This window comes from Myotis lucifugus, unplaced genomic scaffold, assembly GCF_000147115.1.
Source record: "Myotis lucifugus unplaced genomic scaffold, Myoluc2.0 scaffold_200, whole genome shotgun sequence".
Lineage (NCBI taxonomy): Eukaryota > Metazoa > Chordata > Mammalia > Chiroptera > Vespertilionidae > Myotis > Myotis lucifugus.
In genome coordinates, this window is record NW_005871248.1 from 1,021,188 (window position 1) to 1,029,285 (window position 8,098).

The window sequence follows — 8,098 nt, forward strand, 5'->3', positions numbered from 1 at the left end:
GGCTGGTCTGACGGCAAAGAAAGTTATTATCCCTCGTTTTTTTCTCCCTCATTCCTCTTATGGTTTTCATTACTTTGAGTCCTTTCTGGTGGGTTGGTAGTTGTTGAGTTAATATGTTTTGATTGGAAAATGAATTTTTCTTATTGAGGCTTCCAAATCCTTTTTTATGGGTATGCTCCCAAATGTTGCTGCTTCCAATCCTAGAGTGCCATTCGGTTGCTGAAGCTCCTCTTCAGAACACAAAGGGGAAGGAAGTATGGCTTTCATGGAATGAAAGGAGGGGACTGTTTTAACACTGAGCTCCACTGATCTGGGCTTTTTCAATGGTCGCTTTCTCATCCGTGATTGTGCACAGTGGAAGTTTGATCATTTCTTCCAAACATACAATCAGCACCCCTACCCCAGAGTATGATAATCAAAGAAAAGTCATTTCTTGCATTGGTCAGCGTGGCTAAGTTGGCTGGAGTGTAGCCCCGTGCACCGAAGGGTCTTTGGTTTAGTTCCAGGTCAGGCCACATGCCTAGGTTGAAGATTTGATCCCAGTTGGTGTGGGAAGCAACCGATCTTTGTTTCTCACGTGGATGTTTCTCTCCCTCTCCCCCTCAAATCAATGAAAACATATCCTCAGGTGAGGATTAAAAAAACAAAACAAAACACAAGTTATTTCTCAAGAATTTCATTGACATAGATGCACCTTAGCTTAGAGCAGTGGTTCTCAACCTTCTGGCCCTTTAAATACAGTTCCTCATGTTGTGACCCAACCATAAAATTATTTTCATTGCTACTTCATAACTGTAATGTTGCTACTGTTATGAATCGTAATGTACATATCTGATATGCAGGATGGTCTTAGGCGACCCCTGTGAAAGGGTCGTTCAACTGCCAAAGGGGTCGCGACCCACAGGTTGAGAACCTCTGGCTTAGAGATGCTCAGACCCATTACCGAGGGTTTCAGAATTTATGTCCTCTGTCCCTCTTGGCTGATGTTAGGCCATCTTACATAACCGAAAGCTCTGTCTGGGGTTTCTCTTCAGGGTCACTTTGTGTTGTTTCCTGGTGCCTATGGGAGGGTCAGGAAAGCAAAGGGAGCCATTCATTTCCCCCTGCAAGTAAATTAACTTCTTGCTCATGGGCAATGTTTTCCCCAGTCCTTGGAAAATCGATGTAATTTCAGATTATAGATAGGTTAGCTGTTGGAAGGGCAATACAGCAGGTCCTCGTGACTCCGCCAGATTCCAGGCTGCTTTCATTTCGAGGCAGCGTGGTGCCTTCGGTGCGTTAAGGCCTCTCCTTGCCTGGGCATTGTCCTTGGTGTCTTCAGATCCCTGTGACTCTGAGGAGGAAATGCTAAGTGTGTGGGAGGCTGGAAGGGGGACGTAGAATAAGGCAGCCCTAGCTAATTAAGATGTGTTTGGGAATCTCCTGTTTGGAAGCTTTAAAGGGCAGTCAGATATGAGTTGGTTATTTTATATGAGAACTATTAATAAATTTGCTAGATCAAATCTTTGAAAACAGGGTCTGTGGGTAAAGATTCTGTGCAGCTCTGGCCACCTGGGCCTCGAGATGGATTCTGTGTGGCTGAACCATTAGCTCCAGCTAACGCAGGCCCGTCTGCTATGGGTTTTGGAGGCGGGGACAAGGTTGGGGTTAAGGTGCTAGCTCTTTGTAGGATCTGTAGAGGAGAGGAATCATACGGTGTCTTCAGTTTCAACTATAAGATATAGGCTGAAAGCCTAAGTTCATAGGATCTTTGGGTTGTTAAATTCTGGCCGATAGTTCCAAATAGCTTCTAAAGGAGAGTCAGGCTGTAGCAGGTGCACGTCGACCTCTGAGACTCACGGCAGAGTGAGCGATCACGCCCCCACCAAGTCCACTAAGGCAGGTCCCAAATCTGCACTGGAGAACGAGCAGGACAGCTGGTCCTCACTGTTCTCCCTGCTCAGCTGTCACAGGGACATGTCCATTCCACAGTCAATATCACTGTTTTTGTTAAAAAAGATACTCATTCTCTTTGTGGCTTTTTTAAAAAAAGAACAAACATTTAAAACTGGCTAAACTATAGCAATGAAAGATGAACTAATGTTTAATTAATAGAAGCGCTTATATTTTGGTCCTAAGTGGTCCCCTGTGGTAAGATAATTATCTAGATATCCCTTAGCTTTTGAGCAAGTCACTTTTCTCTGGGCCTCAGCGAACATATAATAGAGAAATCAGGCGGTGTGTTCTGAAGGTCCCTTCCATCTGTGTTTGCTGCCCATCGGCCCATATGCAGATTATGGGCAATGAGGCGATGGTGGGTCTGGTCTGGTCTGAGTCCCCGAGTCCGCAGGCTGCTCCATGACTAGGGAAGCTGGTGGGATTGGAATCTCCTAGCTTTCTCCTGGTTCCCTCAACTCCCCAGGCGTGGATCTATGGAGGCCAAGTCCCCCTGTTGCCTTAGGCCACAGAGGGTGAGCGTCCTGGTCATATTTATGAACACGGACTTGGTAAGAGGTGCTGCCACCCCCTAACCCAACCCCCCAATAGAAAACTTATACAGTGATACGTACCCAGACCGGAAAATGGAAACGTCTGGCAGCCCAGCAGTCCACAGAACAAGGAAAAAACAGCTTTGCTTTGCTTGGCCCATTGCTTCAATATCTTGTAGTTGGTTTTTTATTTCTTGGAAACAACCAACTTTTCATTGTTGTTTGCCTTCTGTGTCTTCTCTTTAGCCATTACAGAGTTTTCCTCCCCGTCTCTCCACCCCTTCCCTAGCTCTTACCCTTATTTTTGTGGATTCTATTCCATTAACACTCCAAGATGGGTCTGAAATAATAATAGCAAATATTATTGCTTATATGTGCCAGTTTCTATACGAAGTGCTGCACATGTATCGATGGATCTAATCCTCATACCACGGTAAGTGAGGTGTTGCTGTCCCATTTTACAGATGTCTCTGCAGAGGCACAGAGAAGTTAGTAACTTGTCCAGTGTTACACAGTGGTAGTCTGGCTCCAGAGCACATGCTCTTAACCACGCCACCGTATTGTCTTTTCATCTTGATTGAAAGGGAAAGAAATTGAAAAACAGAGGGGAGGCAGCACTGTCTGAGACTTGAGATCATGTCCTTTCTCCTCTAGCATCTCAGAAACACACAGTTGTGATTTGCAACACAGGTATGCTGAGACTGAGGGAATCTCAAAGTATACATTTCTTTGATTGATAGGTTTCTTACGAATACATAAAGTCATGTGTAGTTAGCTGGGAAGTATTGAGTTTGGAGATGTTGTGCTGTCTCTGAGCAAATCACTTCTCTCTTTTTCATGTAACTTCAAATAAGGCTTGTTATGCTCTTACTTAGCTCAAAAGCATTTTACAAAGTTTAAAAAGCTGGTGAAATTATTAACAGTGATTAAAACTGAACACCAGAGAGAACAAGGACTACTTCGTTGTGATGTAAAATCATTCAGTCACATGGTGGTTGTGCCAAAGAATTGTTTTTAGGAACACTTGTGCAAGATTTTGGCAGTGGTGTGTTAGGCTTTATCTTTTAAAATAAGTATTCATTACTGCTGACATCATTGTTGCTATTATTCTTTCGATAAGTTTGCTTTAATAATGATGCTCTCTGTCAGGGGTTCTCTAGCTTCTAGGTGCACAAGAATCACACATAATGCTTATCAAAATCGCAGAGCCCCCGACTCCTCCCCCAGAGAATCTGATTCTGCAGGGCTGAAGACTTTTTGTTTTGTTTTATTTTTGTTTTTTTGCCTTTGCATTAGTTAAAATTTCTGGAATAGTACAAAATTCAAAAAGCTATAAATTGGAATGCAGTGAAAAACAATTGTCCTTTTTACCCCTATTCCCCGGCCACTAAGTTTCTCTCCCAGATGCAACTTCTTATTTCTTGTATTGAATATATGCGTTGACTATCAATGCATACATAAGCATGTACAAGTATATATAGTCCATGTTTTTTTACATATGTGGTACTATACTGCATACATTGTTTTGCATTTTGCTTTTTTCACTTAGTATATTTGGGTAGTTCACTATTTAATTGGTGTCCTGTTGGAGAATATTTGTTTCCAATCTTTTTCTATTTAAACAACACTGCAATTATTATTCCGTATCTTGAATGCAGATATGGGATGAGTTTTTAGAAGTGGCATTACTAAGTCAAGGCGTATCTCTGCTTTTAGTTTTGGTAGATATTGCCAAATTGCTCTCACAGAGGTTGTTCCAATTTGCACTCTGCCAGCCAATGTTCAAGAGTGCTTGTTTTCCCTTAGTCAGATATCTGTTATCAAATACTCTGATCTTTGTCATTTTGGCATCTCTGAGTTTTGTTATGCATTTATCTTATTGTGAATGAGGTTGAACATCTTTTCCTATGATTGAGAACCGTTTGTAGCTCCATTTATGTGAACTCTTTGCTCAATTCTGTTCATATTCTTTACTTATTTTTTCCTATTGAGTTACTGGTTTCATTGATGTGAGAAGTTCTTTGCATATGAAGGAAATTAGCCTTCTATCTGAAATATACTTTAAAGATATTTATTCCTGGTTTCTCATTTGACTTTGTTTATACAAAAACAATCATGACGATCTTTTTTTTTTTTTTAAAGGTAATTCAATTTATCTATCTTATCTTTTATGGCTTTGGAGTTTTGTATAATATGTAGGAAAGCCTTCTCTGCTGTTACAATTGTTTTTTAAAATTCCATGTTTTCCTTTAGTACTTATTGGTTTTGCTTTTGAGGTTTACATTTTATTTCCACCTGGAATTTTTGTTTTTGGTTGTTGTAACATCTAGAGTATATATTCAACCTTATGTTTTTCCAAATGGCAGCCTACTTGTCCCAGCATCATTTCCTGAATAATTCATTTACTTCTCACTAATTCAAATGGGATTTCAAAAAATATGTAGATTCTTATTATATACATTCTTGTATAAATTTTTATGTGGATATATACTTAATATAAATTTTTGTATATATTTGGATATATTTCTGGATTTTCCTATTCTGTACTAATGATCTGTTTATTCATGCTTTGATACCAAATTTCTTTGGCTATTATGCTTTGCAATATATAGGGTTAGCCCCGTCTCCTTAATGTTTTAAAAAAATAAGAATTTGATCATTATTTTCACTTATTTACTTTTCCATACAAACTTTAGAATTAGCTTATTCAGGTTTTTTAAAATGCTGATGATATATTTATTGGAATAATATTAAAATTTTAAATTAACTTAGGGAGAATTAGTAGCTTCACTTGTTAAGTCTTCCTGTCCAAGATGAAGCATGTCTTTTCATTTGTTTAAGTATTTTTCTATGTCCTTTTATTAACATTTTAAACTTTCCTTCATATAGGTCTTGTGCATGTCTCTAGTTAAGTTTATTCCTAGGTATTTCACACTTTTTAAAAAAATATGTTGTGTTTTTTTTTTTTTAATTGCTTTAGAGCAGTGGTTCTCAACCTTCTGGCCCTTTAAATACAGTTCCTCATGTTGTGACCCAACCATAAAATTATTTTCGTTGCTACTTCATAACTGTAATGTTGCTACTGTTATGAATCGTAATGTAAATATCTGATATGCAGGATGGTCTTAGGCGACCCCTGTGAAAGGGTCGTTCAACTGCCAAAGGGGTCGCGACCCACAGGTTGAGAACCGCTGATTTAGAGAGAAGGAGGAAGTGAGAGAGAGATAGAAACATCAGTTAGCTGCCTCCTGCACTCCCCTTACTGGGGATTGAACCCGCAAGCCAGGCATGTGCCCTGACCCAAATCAAACCTTTGACCACTTGGTGTATGGGTCAATGCTCAACCACTGAGCCACAATGGCTGGGCAGTATTTCACACATTTTGATGTTAATATATCCCTTTGAATGGTTATGTATGCTAAGAGTATGCATTAAGTTTGTTTCCTAGGATCATTCTGAATTTTCATATCTTTTTCCCCCTAGTTGATTCTCTAGCATTTTCTGAGGGGAACATGCAATTTCCATTTGCATTGGTGGTTTGGGTGTTGGTGGGAAACCTTGCTCTTGGTGGTGTCTGATTAAGGAAATACATACCTCCTAATGCACTTATTCACCTAAATTATGGATTCATATAACTTTAGAGATGGAAGGGACCGACCTTGCTGAGGTCCAGCTTAGGAAACTGAGTCTCAGAGATTAAGTCTTGCTGGTTAATATGGAACCTGAGTTTCCAAACTCCTGGTTCAGTAGCGTTGGCTCCGGGCTAGGCTGAGAGGTCATTGCATGAGACTGGAGGATCAAACTGTGAGCAAAAGTTTTGGCAGAGGCTGGTAACTTTTTACTATTCTGAGCGTTGCTTTGTTAATCAGTTTAGGAATTAACAAGCTACTGAGACTTGCACCAATATGGTTTTTCAAAGGTTGCGTATGTCCCCAAACACCAGCTCTGAGTTACTACCTCCAGGGAGCAGCACAAATGACGATTGGTCTCCAGTGAATCATCAAGCTGCATTTGCTGGAATAAATGAAAGCATTGTGAGAGCAGGAAATCAGGACAAACACCTACACTTGCTAACCCAAACAGCTTCCCTTTCTGAGCCCCTGGAGATCAGTTATCACCAAATGGACAGATATACTCTACAAAGTTTTTGCAGGCTTCACAGCTTGTAAATAAGAGGCTGCATTCTTCATGCTCCCCCCTTGTTGAATCTGGCAGAGGGAAGATCTCTGGCTCCAATCAACTGGGCAATGACCAGGAACTGGGCTGGCTGGGACAGCAATGACTCCAATTGAATGAACTTTATAAACCCACTATACTTAATTGAGCGCACCCTTTATTTTGATAACACAGGCATCTTGTCACTGGAACATCATTGGGAGCACCTGATGTGTATTACCCACCATTTATAAAGCCATGCCTAATACCAATTTATCTGTGTGGAGCATACTGGTATAGATGACATAGCATTTAACATTTCTACTCTTGTCCCATTTACTTTTTCTTATACTCTTATTATTCTTTACCCCTTTACCAGGACTTCCTTTTTGTTTATCCTATTCTTCCATTTACATTTTGTTGAGGACTTGAGAGTGTACAATAAACATTTCTGACTCTTTGATACCACTAGATTTAGTGGTGGAATTTTCAGTTGGGTCCTTCCAGGAGAAATTCCCGTCCTCTGCTTTATTAATGGGTGAGAGATTCTTTTATTTTTAGAACTGACCACAGGAAGCCTTTGGTGGGTGGTAGTATCTTGGGTTGGGGCAGTGGAGGGAGCTACTCCCAGTTTAACCTTCTTTCCTTGACCTCTTGGAAGCATTTGACATTGTGGCCCACTCCATTTTTCCTGAACCCTTCTCTTTTGACATTCACGACGTTGTACATAAATCAGGGGTGTGTTGAAGTGGAAGACTGTGGACTTTGAAATCATGCAGATGCGGGTTTGAATCCTGGCTCCGCACACCAGTTCTGCGGCTTGACTGAGTTACTTAACTTTCCAGGCTGCTGTGTTCGGTGTTCAAAAAGGAGAGCAACATTACCACCTCATAACCCTGTCATCAGCCTTGAAGCCTTACTCAGCTTCAGCTGTGTGAGGGGTGGAGCAGCATTTGTAACCCTTGGCAGGGTGCTAGCACAGTGCCTTCATGAGATAGACACTCACTAATTTAGTTGCTTTCTAATTTTCATGTGCAGCCTAGAATGACATCATTCATTCATTCTCCACCTATTAGTCTGAGATCTCCAGAGAAACAGAACCATGTATGTGTATAGTATGTATGTGTATGTGTATATGTATGTGTATGTGTATCTGTGTGTATATCTTTATATCTATCTATCTATCATCTATCTATCTATCTATCTATCTATCTATCTATCTATCTATCTACCTATCTACAGAAAGGTATTTATTTTAAGGAATTGGCTCGCATCACATCATGAGCATGGAGACTGGCAAGTCTGAAATTCACAAGGCTGGCCAGCATGCTGGTGACTCAGATTAAGAGCTGATGTTGGAATATTGAGCTGAATTCTGCAGGGCAGTAGTCTGGAAACTCAGGCAGGATTTCTATGTTTCATTCTTGAGGAGGATTTTTTTTCTTTGGGAAACCTCCTACTGATTGGATGAGGCC